Genomic DNA, 19,348 nt, shown 5'->3' with positions numbered 1-19,348 from the left:
TGTGTTTGGCATTTAGGTCACGGCCTAATAAAGTGGGAAATGGATTATTTAAAAGATTGAGAAGGTGTTGATCTTGGAGTTTAAGTGAAGGGGATTGTAAAGGGTGCATATTGTGATTCCTCCCCAGTTGGGAATGTGAACAGTAGCTCTTACTTCTCCAGATCCATTACTATTATCCGAAGAATGATAGCTTGAGTTAAAACTGCTCTTTACGTAAATAAGGGCGCCTCCTCCTTTGTACCGAATTCTATCACACCCTGTAACTGCGATAGTTTGGGATGCTTAGTGAGTGTGCGGGCATGGCGTGTGTTTCAGTAATGAGGGCAATGTCAGTGTTATGTGTATGAAGAAAATCTTGTAAAATCTTTCCTCTCCGCTTTATGCATTAATGTATCGTGTATATAAAAAATATAAAATACCCCCCAAAAATGTATAAAAAATTAAAAATACAAAAAAAAATTTTTCAATATCTAAAAAATGTATATATTCTTAAGTTACAAAATCTCTCTATCCCTAAACTTTCTTGAGGCATGTGGCTCCCTCTTGTGAGCATCAAGTTTATTACTTATGCAATTTTCCTATTTATGTAATTCTGGTGAGGAGGTACATGATTTTGAACCATAGACACTAGGTAATTTTTATCATTGAATGCCAATAATTTCAAGTGGCAAATAAATTTCTGTCTGGATAGCCTATTAATCTGTAAAATCTTTCCTTTTTGCTTTAGTGTCGTATTTATGTGTTATAAATTTTTTTTTTTAATATAAAATTAAAAAATACAAAAAAAGTTTTAAGTCATTTAACTTCCGAAGAAAATCAAATTTCCTTTCCATTTATGCGATGTGACCTTCGCGCCTCCCAGGACTTAAAAGATTTATCTCTGCGCGCCTCCCAACTGTGGGATTTCGTAAATTCCTTTCGTTTCCCTCAGCAGTGAAATCTTAGCAATTTGACACTAGGATTAGTTTCACCAACTTTTCAGTGTCATTAAAAATGTATTTTTTTCTTTATATTTTTATTCTTTATATTTTTATTGTAATTTTTGTATTTAATATTGCTGTTTGAAACATGCAAAATGCAATGGAGTGCAATGCAATGAAAATATAATCAAAATCTGTTTTTAAAGTAAAAAAAAAATAATTTTAAAAAATACTAAAGGATTAAAAAAAGCTTTTATCACAAAACTGCAAGAAAGAACATTGAACGACAATGTTGTTGAATGATGAAATAACTTACGATACAATGGGGGGAATCAATAAATTAAACTGAATAAGTAAGAATACTAATGAAAAAGGTAAACTAAACTAATATAAGAAAAATACAACGGGATTTGTTTGATATATAAATATATGCTGTTACACAATGCTTGGAAACAAATAAAAGCGAACTGCCGATTTATACGAGAAACAAATAGTTAAAAATCATTTTCAAGTATAAATTAAAAACGTTAATTAGTATATGTAATTCTAAACTAAATTCAGTTTGGAAACAAATAAAAACGGAATAAACTATGAACAAATTATAGGAGTGCATATGTTAAAAATCATTTTCGAGTATAAATTAAAAACGTTAATTAGTATATGTAATTCTAAACTAAATTCAGTTTGGAAACAGATAAAAACGGAATAAACTATGAACAAATTATAGGAGTGCATATGCTGCTAAGGCATATTTTCATTATGACGCAATGTCAAAAGTTAATATTCCAACATACGACAATTATTTAGCTACGAAATCTCATTATAATATGTTTCCCTAGTTTAAGGAAAAGAAACAGCAGAAAAGACAACAAATTCTTTTACATTATTCCCTAGTCCCTTATCTGAAAATTAACAAAGGCGACCTACAGAAAAGTTCCAAAAGAGTAGTAGTCTCCCTTTACAATGGCAGCTAAAAGGGGGTAGAAATGCATTTGGATTTCCCGTCTTTTTAAGTGAAACCTTTCCAAACTGCCCCGTCTCTTAAAGGTTAATAATAAAATAAAATAAAGTTTCTAAACTAACCCTTCACTGCAGATATTTCCATAACATATATATTCCAAGAATACCAATAATTTTTAATTCATTAATTAGAGTTTGGAACTTTCTTCTCATTTTGTAACATCGATCGTATTGAAATGTAACCTATAAATGCAATTTTCATTTGGAAGCACTGATTGTCGGTTATGGAAAAGGGAGGCTCCACTTAATGGCAGGGAAACGAAATTTCTGTAGTGGGAGGAGTGAGACGAGTTTACATGGAACGGAATGTGGTGTGATTTGTCGAGCGAAAAGGTAATACAGGGAATTTTCAAAGCAATGGGAAGAGATAGTTTAGAAAATTAATGTCAGTAACTAAAGAAGAAATATTATTGTTTATATGAAAGTATTCAGAGAACCCCAATTACTAAATGAAGAAGCTTTTTTGATGATTTTTGCAGATCTAAAGTGAAAATGTAAATTAAGTGTTCTTGGGTAATTAGCGCTGGAAATTTTCTTTATTTCTCCTTTTCGAAAATACGATTCATGTTTCCTGACCAGAAATTTCAAAGCTTTTTTCTGTTTGCTCGATATGTTAAATTACACAAGAATTAAAAACAGAGATAGGAATGGAATTTTTGATGACATGGAAAAAATAAAAACACTTAAAAGTGAATTGATATAGAATTTCAGCAAGTTTGTGATCGATATTATTATATTATATATTTGGTTGAGACATAAGGAAAAATTTTACCAAAACTATTGTTTAAATGCAAGCATTCGAGCTGCCGGTTAAATGTCGTCTAGGCTAAATGACCTGTAGGTTATGTGGCTTATCGGCTGTCAGGCACCCCGAACTACCAGTATTCAGGGACTTTTCCGCTGGTGGGCTTCTTCAATATAATACACGTACCTTTTTTTTTTTTTTTTTTTTTTTTTTTTAACAAAATATTGAAAAATCGCCATTACCGTCTAATTCTTGACACAGGACCGCATTGAACAAGGAAGCAGTGGTTAAAATTTCCTAACCTTTAACCATAATTAAGTAGCCAATAATTGGTCTTTTGAATTAGCAGTCCCATCGCCTTGTACACGCAGATACCATGTAATGAACTACTAATAATTTTCCATTAAATCAAAGTAGAACCTCTTGCGTACGCAAGAACCCACTTTGCTTTGAAATATTTGAAGCAATCTGGATTCATTAATTGGAGAATTGATATAAAGAATATTTCCTGTAAGACTTTAATTTACTTGCGTACCACTGATTATCAATTGAGTGAGCTATTTTTCATTTTATTCATTATGAGGTTGAGACGTGTAACTCTGTAACCATTCTTCTATAAACACAAACACCGGCTGGCTCTAAAAGTATTTATTAACAGGAACAGTTACAAAGAAAATATTTATCACAACAAGAATCCACTCCAAAACGGAGCACCTAACATTTAGAATCAACGTTTGATAAAATAGTCCGATTGCTGCCAAATAGTTCTGTTACAACTTTATAAAAGCTGCATTTTTAAAAAAGAAAAATATTGGATATAGTAGTCAAAGATTGGTATCAAGGCAACACATGATGATTTGAGATTCAAAATACGCAAACCCAGAACCCCGCCCATACGCTATTCACAGCATTTGACGCAGGACGAAGTCTTATAGAAGGCGGGGCTTAGAAATAAGGTGTTAAATTTGATGATATACAACGTGTTTTTGCAGTCTTCCTTAAAACAGTAAAAAAAAGAAAATTAAAAAACTTTCTTTAACAGCGCATAAAGAGTTACAATTCTTTCAATGCTAGCTTTCCTGGCTAGACTCGGAAAATAGGCTGCATCAGTTAATGCAGTGTTACTTCTCTTATGCTTGGACACGGCTTTTTATGACGTATATTGTTATGTTGTAATTTTGCGTGTTACGCCTCTTCTTAAAAGCAAATCATAAGTATGCTATAGCTTCGTATTTAAAGAAAACTTAAATTATATTTTAACTGAGTGTACATGTTAGGTTTATAACGTTCTGCGCGAGATTTTTTTTAATTACAAATCTACAGGGTGATCAGCAAATAAGCGCTGATTTCAAAATTAAATATCTCTACAACAAAGATGGATAGAATTATGCGGTAAACTGTATGTTTATTAACAAAACTAAAAATGGTGTACAAAAGTTTAGAAAATTTAGTTACGAAAATTGTTAACATATGGCGCTCTAATCGCAATGACCTATCAATAGCCTTTAAAAATATGCTTTGAATTCGAAAGTGCGACTGTTGGCTAGTGAAAAAAAGGCTAGCGTAGAAAGTGAAATAATGTATTCCATTGAACAACGTGTTTTTTTTTTTTTTTTTTTTTTTTTTTTTTTTTGGTTCTGGAATTTCACCGATTAGAACACAGTCCTACGGCAACACGCGTCGCTATTTTCAAAACCGATTCAATGCTCCAGTTGGACCGGATGCGAAAACCATTCGCATGCTCTTCGCGAAATTTGAACGGACTGGCAGCGTGGCTGATGATCGAAAGTTAAATGTTGGGCCTAGGTAAACTGTAGTCACTCCTGAAAATGCAGCCAACGTTTCTAGAAATGTTCAGCAAAATCCTAGGAAAAGCATCTGACGGATGGTATCAGAGACAGGTTTGAAGTACACGAGCACGCAAAAAATATTAAAAAATAGCCTACGGCTGTTTCCATACAAAATCCAAAGTCATCAGGCCATACCCATGAAAGCTGTGCAACAAAGGGTTGACTTTGCGAATCAGATTCTAACAATGGTCGACAACCAGAGATTTGATGTGAGCTGCATCTGGTTCAGAGATGAGGCACATTTTCATTTGAATGGAGTCGTTAATAAACAAAACTGGAGATTTTAGGGTACCAAAAATCCTCATTTGTGTGAAGAGAAAGCACTGGATTCCTAAAGTTCAGACCTAAAGTTACTACATGGGCTGCATCTACACCAAAACGGAGCACCAAACATTTAGAATCAACGTTTGATAAAATAGTCCGATTGCTGCCAAATAGTTCTGTTACAACTCTATAAAAGCTGCATTTTTAAAAAAGAAAGATATTGGATATAGTAGTCAAAGATTGGTATCAAGGCAACACATGATCATTTGAGATTTAAAATACGCCAGAGGCATTATCGGACCCTTTTTCGTACGAGAAACGATCACTACTGATGTTACAATTTTGGAACAATTTGTCAGCACTCAACTAGCGTTGGAGGCTCGACCAGGTATCGACTAGTTCATGCAAGATGGAGCTCGAACACATCGAACAGATAAAGTTTTTCGCTTTCTTCATGAATACTTTGGAAATAGAGTAATTGCGTTAGATTATCCGCAATTTACTGACACAGGAAGAGCTTGGCCTCCATATTCTCCCGATCTGAGTGACTTTGTGACTTCTTTCTGTAGGGCGCATTGAAAGACACTGTCTATCGAAACAATCCCGCTACTCTAGATGAGCTTGAATCGTTGATTGATGTTGCATGTAATTCCATTTCCGTTGAGACATTGCAAGACATGATTGTCAAATTTCATTGTTCGTTTACCCCACTTCATTGTTTCGAACGGTGAACATTTTGAAGAAATTGCATTTTGATTGCTGCTTCGCTTTATTGTTTTTTTTTTACTCTTTTCAGAGAAAGAGTTTTCAGCGCAGAGCGCCATCTGTTAACTATTTTCGTAACTAAATTTTCTAAACTTTTGTACACCATTTTTACAGTTTGGCTAATGAACGTACAACTTACCGCATAATTCTATCGATCTTTGTCGTAGAGATATTTAATTTTGAAATCAGGGCTTATTCGCTGATCACCCTGTACTTTTGTGTGTTGTGTGGTAGTGTTAGCATTTAACGCAACGAGTTATTTCTCACAAATGTATGATACATTGAACTGCGGTGCTTAACCACCAGGGTGCCTGGGCGCCATAGCCCTACCCCTCATCGAATAACATGATAAAAGTTTCGAATTATGAGAAATATAACTGAATGTGCTAAATAATTAAATGAGTAAGCGTTTAAATTCATAATTGCTGATAGTTAAATACATATTTTTTCCTTAAGTACCTAATTACTAATCCATACATAATTAACTATTTTTTAACAACTATTTCACAGTAGAATGCATGTAGACACAAGAGAAACAAAATACGAAGTGCGACGCCTTAGTGCCATTAGTAAAAACAAAATGCAATCAGGAGGAAAAAAGAACAATATACAATAAAGAATCTGAGCAACAATTTGCATAACACATATACAAAATTACATATTACTAACATTTAGGATCGCCCTTGGGCGTTTACTGAAATTGGGGTCCCTAGTATCATAACAATAGTTAACAACCACAGAATTGTCCAGAAGTTTCTGTTTATCATAAAATGCCCTAGATAGGCAGTAATAAAAATCACAAAGATCCTCTATTCTTAACTCTTTACGAATTTGGCTATTCCGAATGTACCAGGGGGCATTACATATCATACGCAATACCCCCTTTTTGGGCAGCTTGTAACTGCCTTCTCAAACTTTTGCACGAGTATGCCCAGACGAGGCATGCATAACTAAGAATTGGACGCAACATGGTTTTGTAAATGAGCAACTTATTATCAATAGATAGAACACTGTTTCGAGCAATTAAGGGGAAGAGTGAAGCTTTACTAGCTCGAAACTTCCTGAGAATGTGTGTAACGTGTGGGTTCCATGTAAGAGATTTACTGAGGATCACCCCAAGATAAGGGACCTGCTTCACCCAGGGAATGTCCACACCATACATTTACAGGTGAGTCGGGAAATTCTTCTTAGTAGTAAACAGTATGGCATGTGTCTTGTCGACATTCACTTTGACTTTCCATTTGGTCAGCCAAGTCTCTAGCGAGTGGATGTGGTGTTGTAGCTGTTGTATTGCTGAACTAACAAATGCACTTTGCGTAAGGATCGCTGTGTCGTCTGCATACATGGCTAGTGTTGTGTTGTGTGTAGTGGGGATGTCGTTCACGTAAATATTGAATAGGGTAGGGCCTAGAAGAGATCCCTGTGCAACATCAGCCCGTATAGGCCGGTTTGTCGATAATGAACCAGAAACATGAACGACAAAGTGTCTACCGGTTAGGTAGGATTTAATAATGTTTGTGATGTAGCCTGGGAGTCCCAGGTTGTGTAATTTGTATATGAGGGCATCCAGCCATACTCTATTGAAGGCCTTGGCGACATCTAAGAAAAGGCCACGAGTGACACGATGTTGTTGCATCCCACTGCTTATTAACTCAACAACTCTGTAGAGTTGATGCGTTGTCGAGTGCTTACGCCTGAACCCAAACTGATAGGGTATGAGGATCTTCTGCTCATCCAGGAAGATGTTTAGTCTATGGAGAATAACTGCTTCCACGATTTTGCTAATTGAGCTTAGCAAACTGATTGGTCGGTAACTCTCAGGAGCAGTCGCTGGCTTGTTGGGCTTTAGCAGAGGGACAATCTTGGCCGTTTTCCAACAGGTTGGGAAGTATTGCCATCGTAGTATGATATTCACTAGCTTGGTGAAGTAGAGTATTATCTTGACAACGCATCATCTCATTTCTGACCCCGTCTACTCCAGGGCTCTTCCTTTTTGCAATTCGCATGATATAGAGACAGACCATGGCTGAGATAATGTTGTCTGTGCATGGCTGTGTTGTAAAAATGGAGTAGAAGTCAGCAATAAGCTGTTCAGTGTCTGAGTCTGAAATGTTGTTAATGCAGAACTGAGATTCCAGATGCTGAGCTAAAAGTTCTGCTTTCTCAGTTCCTGTGTAATAGATCCGTTGAGGGCCGTGAAGGGGCGGAATGGCGTTATAGCATTTTTTGTACCTCCTTCACTGCTTTCCACAAGGAGTTATCCTCTGCAGAAAGAAATCTGAGGTAGTTAGTCCAGCGATCTTGTGAGAGTTTATTTGTAAGAAACTTGACCGCTTCGCACAGGCGATTGAAGTTCCTTTTATCATCACGGTGTCTGGTACGTTGATACGCTCGTCTTGCAGCATTTCTCTCTTTAATCAATAATCTGAGCTCTTGAGGCTTGTGTTTCATACCAGGTTTAACTTCAACTTGTGCTTTCTCATAAGCATTTTGTATATTTTCAGTGAGGTCCTTGACCAAACTATCAATGTCACTCCCCTTGTGTATCGTGGGTAATGTGTACTGGGTGTTGGAGAGGGCTTTGGCAAAGACCTGCCAGTCTATACGAAAGGCCCTGGTGTCTGATGTAGTATATCTGCTGAGGTCCATAATAATCCTAACAGGATTGTGATCACTTGAAAGTTCGTCCAGTAAGGAAATATCCAGTGGAGAACTGGTGTTCCGCAACAGGAAAAAATCAATAATTGCGGTGGACCCAGCAGCATACCGTGTTGGGGTACTTGGAACTGCCAATTTAAACCGTGCCGACGCGGCCAAGGAATAAATCAGTCTGCCTGTTGCATTAGAAGTGTAGCAGTTCTATGCGCGGTGTCTTGCGTTCAAGTCTCCACCAATAATAACATGTGTACCAAGTGTGAGTAGAATTTCAAGGTTATCCTGAACGACAGCCACAGGTCTCATGGGAGGAATGTAGGTGGAGACAAAAGTGTATGGAGTGTTAGTGTCTGTTGTGATGCAGATAGCTGTGGCCTCCACGGCTAAGAGCTGTGGAATGTTCACGTGATAATGGGGAATGCAGCGTTTGACAAGAAGTGCAGTGCCACCTCCACGTGGGCGAGGAGCAGTAGCACTTCTGTGCGACTTGTAGGTATAGTAATTTGCCACACACAATAATATTTTAGGGTCAAGCTTGTGTTCTTGTAGGAAAAATAAGTCGGGACTGTACTCACTTGCAAAATCCCGCAATTCATTAATTACCATTTGCGTTCGAAGTAATAATACTTAAGTACCTATTGTTTACACTATACATAATTATTCAACATTGGAAAAAACACTGTCAAAAACATTAAATAATATAAACAACTAATCGATTGAATGCTCCGCAGCCCGCAATTCAGGCATGGCTGCCGAGATTTTTTGAAAAACATTCATAACTGTGGTGCCTTTAAAAACATCACACACCTCTTTGATTATCTTGAGAAAGTCCATAAACATACCCGAACCAACAGTAGCACTAGCAGCACCACCACTGCATATCAACATTAAAATTATTAACAGTATTTACAGATCTTTGAACGTCACTCTTGGCTACACTAGCATAACTGCGCCCGGAGGCAACAGCAGAATAACTCAAATTTGCATTAGAAGTACTAGGCATTTTAGTACCATTATTTACATTTTCTGAGTTTGCACTCTTATTCACAGTTTTATTTATGACTATGCGTCGGGGGAATTTCGGACATCCGCGATAATTGGTGGTGTAATTGGCGATAATTGGTAATCTTGCAGGCAATTACAACAAATAGGAGAGTCTAATTTTTTAACATTACATTTATCAGTACGATGTGCACCCGCACATTTCACACATCTTGGTTGTAGTTTGCAATTTTCACTACTGTGGTTAAGTGTTGGCAGTTGTTACACTGCACAACATTTCCACGCACTTTATAAGGATGTATTTCAACAAAGAAACATAGCAGTTTTTTAACATCATAAATAGATTGCACCCCTGGTACATTCTCTAAATGAACCTGAAACAAAGGCATAGGAGCCTTAGATTTGGTTCTGTGCATTTGGGTAACTTTTCGAGGTTTATACTTTAAATTAACCAGATCCTCAAAAATGTCATCTGAGGGGCAATCGATAGGTAAACCTCTTATAACTATTTTGATGGGCCTATCCATCCTTCTGGTAATTAAATAATGATCTACACTTTTTTCATCCAAATATTTTGTTATCTGACGGTGATCATTTTCCGTTTTCGGAAAAACTTTTAAAAACTCGCCAGTAACTTTAGCTGCAAAGTCTAAATTAGTTTCACCCCTCAATTTTTTAGAGAAATCCGAAAATTTAATTGGAGGCTTCACCATTATCGGTTTCACCTTCGGTTGTTGCATTTCAATAACCTCAATCTCTTTACTAACTTCCATATCATTATTAGTGGCAGTATTATCTGCATTAGAATTTTCACCTAGCTTATCAAATTTATTGCTAACATTAATTTCTGCATTAGCTTTGACTAACTTACTAGGCCGAGCCGTATTACGCGGCTGTGTAAAGCCTTCTGAATCCTGAATTTCGCTCACACATCTTTTTCCTTTTTTCGAAGGCCGTTTAAGCAAAATTTTTGTTTTTTCTCCGCTAGGAGTTTGTGCAATTACACCAGATTTATCACTAACATTTTTTACACTTGATACAGTATCATTACAGTTATCAGAATTAACAGTAGATATAACCTGCATCTTAGGGACATGCTTAACAACATTCACATTCAACTTAGCACATGATAAATTTACAATACTAGGATTTTGGGCACTAAAAACGTCGCACTTACCCTGAAATAACAAAGCCAGTGTTTTGGCTGTTAAAAAAATTTTCCACTCCCTTTTTGGTGTATATCCAGACGTTTTTGCTTAACCTCCTCACTGCATAATGTATTGAGATCATCTTCCGTTAACTGATTATCTACACGAACTGCAGCATTCAGAAGCAGCACTTGCTGAAGCGCGAGTTCATAATCCTCCGCATCGTAACAATCCTTGTTTAATAGCTGACTCCAACCTTTTCCTAACACCTTGTCTGCATACGCACATATCTCCTCGGGTAAACCAGAGAGATTTTCTTTAATAACGTTCACAACCTCGGGCGGAGGAAGCGGCGGGTAATCCTTCGGATCCATTGCTGACACTAGCACGTGTTAGGCTTAACACCCACAACGCACACCATAGCACAAAACACGGTCAAAAACGCATTAATCCACAGTAATTAAGACTAGAATTACAGTAGAAACACACTGAATAACACAAAACACTAATCGAATCCCGAATAATCCACTCTTCATAAGAAAGAAACAAGCTGAACACGGGAGCGCATGAAAAGACGACCTATTAGTTGAGCTTCAATACCAAAAAATGAATCACAAATGTATCATTAAGATAGCAAACGATTGAATGCAGGATTTAAAAATTATAACCGTAACTTCTGAATGTTTTGATTATTGATGAGTGTGTCTAATTCAATGCTTACTGCAGAATGGATAATTATCTGAATGTGGATTTTTTTTTTTAATCAGTTGGAACGAAGATGTAAAAATAGCGTTATCGAGTGGTGTTATGGAGAACAGTTTGATTGCAATATCGTATAAGTGCCCAATTTGTGAAACTGATATGAAACTGGTAGAGCGAACCTAATCTACGTAAGATAACAATATAACTTCTGTTATGCGGAGATCCTGATCGATTGCTTGTATTAGATTGAATGAAATTAAGCTTAATGTTGCTGTTAATTAGCTTGTTATTAATTTAAGTGTGCGTTTCTAATGAATTATATGTTGAGATATTTCCAAATATATTACACAAACTTCCCAATCTTTAATTTTAGGTTAAAAAAATTAGCTTTTATTTATCCAGTTTCATCCAGTTTTTAATTTTAGGTTAAAAAATTAGCTTTTATTTATTGAGAGGCCTGATTGATTAGGTTAATTAGCAGTCCTGTTTATCTAATCCTATTCTTCTAGATAAATTTTAGAAAAAACTTCTTAGCATAATAATTTAAATTTATTTAAAATTTATACGTCAGTGTTCCAAAAGCATAGTAATGTTGTTATAACAGATTTCATGATAAGTTTCTTTAAAATTTAACTATTAATTTCTGCAAACATTTACATGATTACTTTAATTAACAAAAAATATTTCTAGCACACTTTAACATGCACCCCGAACTAACTGTCACGCACCCCAGACTACCAGTGTTCAACGACTTTTACGCTGGACGGGCGGCTAAAACCCGCCGGGAACTGAAGAAATTCAACCTATCAGAATAAGCTACCGCCGGAGACTGTTTTTGGCGACCAATTTTTATGCCAGCAATTGAAGGGTTTGTTTTGGAATTATTTTCCGCTCATATTCCTCTTTTCGTATCTTTTGATTACGTCTTTTTCGCATCAATTTATAATAATTTTCTAACTTTTATTGCTATAAAAGACAATGTAGTGAATACGGAAAATTCGGTGGATTATCACGTGAAATGTGTAATAAAATTTCTAGCTTGTTCCCGCAAAAAAAGGTGTATGGTGTTGTATCGCTAAAGTTTTATGCTAAATTGTACATTTCACTTTATTTTGTGGCACTGAAAATTACAGAAAGAATTTATTTTTTGATCATCAAGAAAAAAATGCACATGAAAAAGGGCTTATTAATTTGGCCTATGCAGAAGATGTGTTGCTTTTTTCTTTCTTTATATATAAATTGATAGTAAAAATCTCAAATGTACTGTATTTTTGAAAAGGTTAATATGAAATTTTATTAAATTGTTTTGTTTATCTAATAAAATCTGGAATTCTTTCCGAATTTCAAAAGAAGGATGTGTGAAGGATTAATACATGTAACAAATAGATTTTTAGAAAAATTGTCATTAGCATAACATGAGGAGTGTAAAATGGGAAGATCTTTATAATGTAATATAATGCAGTTGATAATCATCTGAAAAAGAGCCCATGAATGGTAAGACTGCTGAACACTGATAGTTAGGTTTATATCCTAACTATATATTTGGACACCTTTTGCTTAGCTTATCTGGTCTGATGATCTGTATAAAATGGTAAATGAAAAATAAAGTATTTGTACCCAATATTAAGTCTGATCTGCAAACAAGATTACTGTGGCTGCGGAAACCGACATGCCAGTGAAATATATGTGTCATGTAGATATTACACAAAATACATCAGCTAGAGTACTCTTATCAAGCAGTATGGGGACAGGTAATATAACCAAATATGTACATATCAAACATTTGTAATTATGTATTTTAAAGTTATAGGCTTCCAATACAATTAGAATTTATATTTCTGTAATACTTATGAGTCTTCTCTGAAACATACTTATTTTGCTTAAATCTACTTCCAAAGTACTTTATTTTGATACAACCCATGGTTTAGAAAAATTAATGTTTCTGACATTCAAGAGCAGATAAAAGTATGTCATACTTAACTGACAAAAACATATAAAATTAAAGTAAGGCAAAAATAGCAGCTTAACATAAAATCTTGTGTCAGTTTTAAGAAATAACAGACGTAGGTCCCTCTTCTTCAATAAAAATGAAAAAAGGTTTTTATTCCTGGCCTTTTGAAGAACAGATATCAGATAACACTCAAAATTAATAAGAATTATACAAATTCTGCATCATTCTAAGCCTTCTTGATTTATTTTAATCTTGAAATTCATGACCAGACAAATTTTGTGACAACTATATATTTTTTAGAACCTGGGACCACAGGTGGATTTGTTCGAACAGCATTCCAAGTTCTTCGATTACATGCTCGAAATGACTCTGCATGAAAAATTTACAAATTAAATTCGTCAAAAGCTTTAGAAAGTGAAATCTAATGCACTCAGTAAATTTGTTTTTTCTGTGTGAGGAAATCAGCTTTTTCATTACCATCAGTTCTACAATGGAAATGAGCCTGCTTGGCAATTAGTCTGAGTTGAAAGTGACTTGAAATTTCTAAAGATGTCTGCAAATATAGCTTTGATATATATACAAGTGAAATCTATTTAGCCTATTCTTAGTATCAGTAATATTAGGTGTTTTCAACATTAAATGGGGTACAAAAAGTCCATTATGATATCTTCAGTGATGAGATGTACGAAGTTTGCACGCGTCCTTTGCTCAATTTGTCCTTTGTTCTTTTTGTTTGCTTATTACTTATTCCAGGGAAAAACGTCTTGCATGTTGTAACCGTACTTTAACATACGTTAAATTTTACATTAAAACATGAAATATAAATAAATTATTTTAGGATTTCCATCGAGATGGTTTTAACATGAAAACTGCATAATGGAATTCCTAATAGTGTAAAGGAAGGTATAGTTATTATAAAGTCTATTAGTATTAATAGAGGTGAAGATAAGCAGGCTTTAAGCTTAACGAAAAGTGTTTCCACAATAAGACCTTCTTTGACTCACATGAAGTTTTAGATTTAAAGACAATGCTAAATGGGGAAACCTTTAGCAGAATAGAAAAATTTTTGAAAAATCTCTGCTGGTTCTTAAAACCTTACAAATTATCAACTGATGTGAGAAAAAAATTAAGGGGCAACTTCTGGCACAAATTGTACACATCATGAAATTTATTTGCTATTTTATGTAATTTCCATGATATTTCTTATTTAATTTTTTTTCATGCACAGTTACTATTTGTTTTCCATTTTTGTATTCCGTTTTTGTAAAAATTAAAACATTTAAAAATGAAACATAATTTGGTATTTTGAATTTTATAAAATAAAGTGTGTGCTCTTTGTTAATATTTTAATAGCTCACCACTAGATATTTTAATCAAAATTTTATCTAGGTTGATAAATTACAATTTAATACTATATATTGCTCAAAATATCAGATTATGTAGCATAATATGAATATTTTTTAATAAATTTTTAAACTCTGTAAATTTTCTTTTTTAATACTATATTTTAAAATATTTTTTGCGCATGGATCATATGGATAATCACAAAATATAACTTGAAGTACAAAATTTCAAGTGTTTGTTTTCTATGTATAAGTAAGTTGTTTTTTATCAATTTAACACTTCATCAGTCATTTCTTAACATATTAAATATAGCATTGGTCCCTAGGAACCAACCTTAAACCAAGCAAAATAGAATTGTTATTTAACATGTTAGATATTAGGAAAACATAACATTAATGTAAACCATTGTAAAACAATAAATGATTATTACTAATTATTGTAACTAAATGCACACTTATACTCAGATACCACCCATTTGTCTTAAAGCCGTTTTTGACTCTTATACAACACTGGTATAATAAACTGAATGATGTTAATTTATTAAATCTCCTTGGAGAATAACAATTATAAACAGAGTCCTTTGTGTGCAGTTATTCTGCTACTAAGAACAATTATTCCAGATGAAAAAAAAAAAAAAAAAAAAAAAAAAGAAGTTCCCCAATCAGTTTTAATATAAAGAATAAATTATGATATATCATGTAATGATAACTTCATCCGAAGATTCTGGAGCAGACTACAGTGAGAAACTTTCTATAAAATGGTCACAAAATTTTCACACTGAGAAAAATTATTACTATCTTCCATAATTAGTATTCATCAGCAGTCGAGTAGATAAGACTAAGAAGCACTAATAGTTTGAACACTGGTGGACAGGCTAGCTGCATGGGATATTTCTCTTGTGCCGCATGAACAGAAGTCATATTCTTTTAAACATATACTTCATGAAAGTCTTCTACCCTTAAGAAGATACTGTTTTCCTGCTTTGCAATAATGAATTAAATAAATTACTACCATTGATACAGAACTTTTTTAAAAAAAGAAAGAAAACACTTATACAATCTCTTACCAATTGAAATATTTTTATGCGTGCTCTAATATGCATAATACAGAATTGTGAAAATTCACCACAACATAGGCAGCAGATGTGTAGACTACAATATACAATTTGTTGCTCTTTACAAAATAATAATTAGAGGCATCCAATGGTGATAGCTGTTGTTGGAATATTTTATTTGTACAGAAAAAGAAAATGCTTTGGATTTCAAGAAAACTTATACAGAATTTCTGCTAGGGATTAATACATGACATCTGAAATCATAAGCAAGTGGAATTAAAATTGCAGCTTAAAGACTGTGTGATTTCCTAAAATATAATTACAAACTCTGGAGACTAATGAAGGTGATAAATTACTGCATATTATTCAGAAAAGTCTTGGCAATGAAAGAAAATAATGTACATAGTAACACATAAGGTGTAATATAAAGTGTAAAATACCCCACAGATTCATCATGAATAAAAATTACTTGATTGTGCTAATGTTCCAAGACTTTAAAAATTACATCTTTATTTTTACATAACACAATTAAATGAAACAGAATTATTTCGATGGAGAATAATGCATAAACAAGTTTCATGTTAATTTTTTCAATTATTTTTTTTTTCTTTTGGGAGTTATTGGGTTATTTTATGAGTTATCCCACATCAGCATTTTAATATACAGATTCTCTGAATAATCATTGTATTTTCTATATTTCAGTAGGAGCTTTTGTTGATGTGCTTTTTGCCTACGGAAAAATATACAAAAGAGAAATTTCTAAAAGTTTTAAAAGTAGTTTAAATAAAAAAAAAAAAAAAAAAAAAAGACACATTCTTAAACTATTTTTCTTTATTGAATTTCACGATGTTTAGAGTACATGAAATAATCTGAACCTAGATATCAACAAGCATTTTCAAATACACAAAGAGCCCAGAAATTTCACAGTAAGTAATTTTTATCAATTATTATTTCCACCCTTTATTTAAAAGTAAAGAAAAGTTATTGGGTATCGAGTTAGCCAATTGAGTAAAATACAAAGTTGTATTTGTTTTCGAAATTGAGATTTACATACTTCACTTATCGCTTCTACAGTAAATTAAATATTAAATCATATCAGGGCAACACAAAATAACCAAAACAAATGAACTACTTCTACCCAAGAAATACGAACAAGTTACCATAACATTAACAACTGCTTTCTTGTATACCAGTTTTGCACAAAAATTGCGTTTGGCGATTAAAAATGACGCCAAAAGTTCCTGGCGCAACGGTTGTCTCTGATTGGTTGAATTTCTCCAGTTCCCGGTGGGTTTTAGCCGCCCGTTTACGCTGGTGGGCCCTACTTTTCTTTTTTAACAAAATATTGTACAATAACTATTTCCATCCAAGTTTTGACACAGGACCCCATTTAATAAGCTTTAACCATAATTAACTATACAATGGTAGCTCTTCGGATTAGGCAGTCACATCGCCTCGTACATCGAGATATTGTTTGCTGAAGTACTGGAAGTTTTTTGTTGATAAACAAAGGAGATTCTCTTACCTTCGCAAGTATCCCCTTTGCTTTGAAATAGTTTAACTTATTTATGCAATAGCAGACGTGGTAAAAAGAAAATTTCTCTTAAAACTTTTATTTACTTCTGTACCGCTGATTATCGATTGAGTGGACTATTTTTACTCTATTCATTATGAGGTTGAGACGTGTAACTCTGCAACCGTTCTCCTATAAACACAAACGCCGGCTAGCTCTAAAAGTATTTATTAACACAGCACAGGAACAGTTACAAAGAAAATATTCATCACAACAAGAATCTACACCAAAACGGAGCATCTCACATTTTGAATCTACGTTCGATAAAATAATTCGATTGCGTCCAAATAGTTCTGTTACAACTTTATAAAAGCTGCATTTTTAAAAAAGAATGCAATTTTGTAAAATATTAATTTTTTTATATCGCAGTGCAAAGTGTTCAAGGTGTCTTACGGATCAATGTAATTCAATTTGGTACCAACAATACAATAATTCAATTTGATATAATTCAGTGTTATGCTCATATGTTTAATTGAATTCCTGAATCCTTCATACTGCTTCTTCCATTTTGTCTGTGCACCAGTTCTATACTATATCAATCAATCAATCAGACAAATTATTGCTGGGATAGCGCCCATGTTCCCAGCTCATGAAGAGTTGCGTATAAGCACATGACTTTAAAAATTCTGAAGTTGAAGCTGAACTATTGAAGTGATAAAAAAAGAAAGTCCCAAAGCATTTCAGGCGTAGAGGGAGGTGTCAGTCATGAGAAGTAGGCGCGTCTACTAACCAGAGCAGGAACGCAGAGTCCGGAGGGCGGTGCTATCCCTTGAAACCCGAGCAAAATCGAAATTAAGAAAAGTTAACATCAAATTCATCATGCAAAAGAATAAGAGAAATTGTACAAGTCCATTTTTATCATCTGTTCAACCATTCCCAGGGCAAACCCGAGCAAACTCGAAATTAACCCCTTCGCGCCGACTGTCACGTATACGTGCCAGCAACGAACGCACTTACCTACCGGCCGACACGCAGGCGTGCCAGAGGATTGCTCCATTCTCTACCGACTGTCACGTAATTGTGCCAGTACTTTGGAACGTTTTTTCAAACTATAATTTCTGCCACAAGATGGCACTGTATGTCCATATGGTTTCAGATATATGTAAATTAGACCTTCTACTCGAAATGAGAGAAGCATGACTCACATACATGTGTTTTTGATTATATAAACAAACGGGGAAATAAATGTTTCCGAATGGCGTGATTTATGACGTCTCTTTAAATCGCACTTTATTCGCAGGTGGTAGTTGTTTACTGTAAGTAGAGAAGTTTTATTTGCTCTAAAGCGTAGGGTATTTCGGTTTGCAGTTCAGTTTTTAGATAATAATTACATCTTGTTAGACGTGAATTCTTTGTTTTTACCATTGCAATGTCGAAGCGTCGAAAATGTTTAACAGAGCATGAAATAGCAGAAATGATGCAAAATATTTCAGATATTGATTCTGAAATTCTGATATTGATTCTGAAAGATTAACTGAAAGACATTTTCCAAAACTTTGTTCAGAAGAGACTGATAAGAAAATGAGACGACGATGCTTCGTTTGTTCACATTCCCGGAAAAATCCTCCAAAACGGCAAATGAGTTATTACGAGTGCAAGGAATGTAATGTAGGACTGTGTGTAGATCCCTGTTTTCAAATTTTTCATACGAAAAGAGAATTTTAAGTAATATATTTAGTTTTCAGATGTATAATGTTAAAATTCATAAAATGGTGAGTAATTAAAATAAAATGTGTAAAATATGCATTTAAACAAGAAATAAGGTAATTAAAGTATATATATATATAAATATTTATAAAGCATAAGCCGTTTAAATACTCTATAGAGCATTATTAACAATGCGTTGATACTTCGGAAATTTCATGGATTTAGGCTTAGTAGCAAAAACCCCCAGCCCTGGAGAGACGCTCGCGTAAGACACTGCCGGCCTAAGCGATAAGCGCGCGTTTTCGCTACTCGGCTCGAAGGGGTTAAGCAAATTTAACATCAAATTCATCATGCAAAGGAATACAAGAAATTTTACAAGTCCATTTTTATCATCTGTTCAACCATTCCCAGGGCAAGTAATACTTTGTCCTGCGGTGAATCAATTTTCTTACATTTTTGAACAAATTCTAGGAATTTGACTGCAATCTTCTGAAGGTTTTTATCCATCGCAAAATCCACTTTAGCTGGAGTACTAGCATCTGAGTGGGAGTCTGATGGCATGCTATTTTCTTTCTTTAATGGTTTTTCAGTCAACGGAGACAAATTCATAGACTGCGACTTCCGCGCTGAAATCCTTTTCATCCTGTCAGAGACAACACGAATTTTTGGTTTAAATTCGCATAACTTCGAAGTAGCAATATGATCCTT

This window comes from Stegodyphus dumicola, chromosome 11 (genome assembly GCF_044657685.1).
Source record: "Stegodyphus dumicola isolate Sdum_Otavi_A_Nest chromosome 11, ASM4465768v1".
In the NCBI taxonomy this organism is placed as follows: Eukaryota; Metazoa; Arthropoda; class Arachnida; order Araneae; family Eresidae; genus Stegodyphus; species Stegodyphus dumicola.
This window is presented reverse-complemented; position numbering follows the sequence as displayed.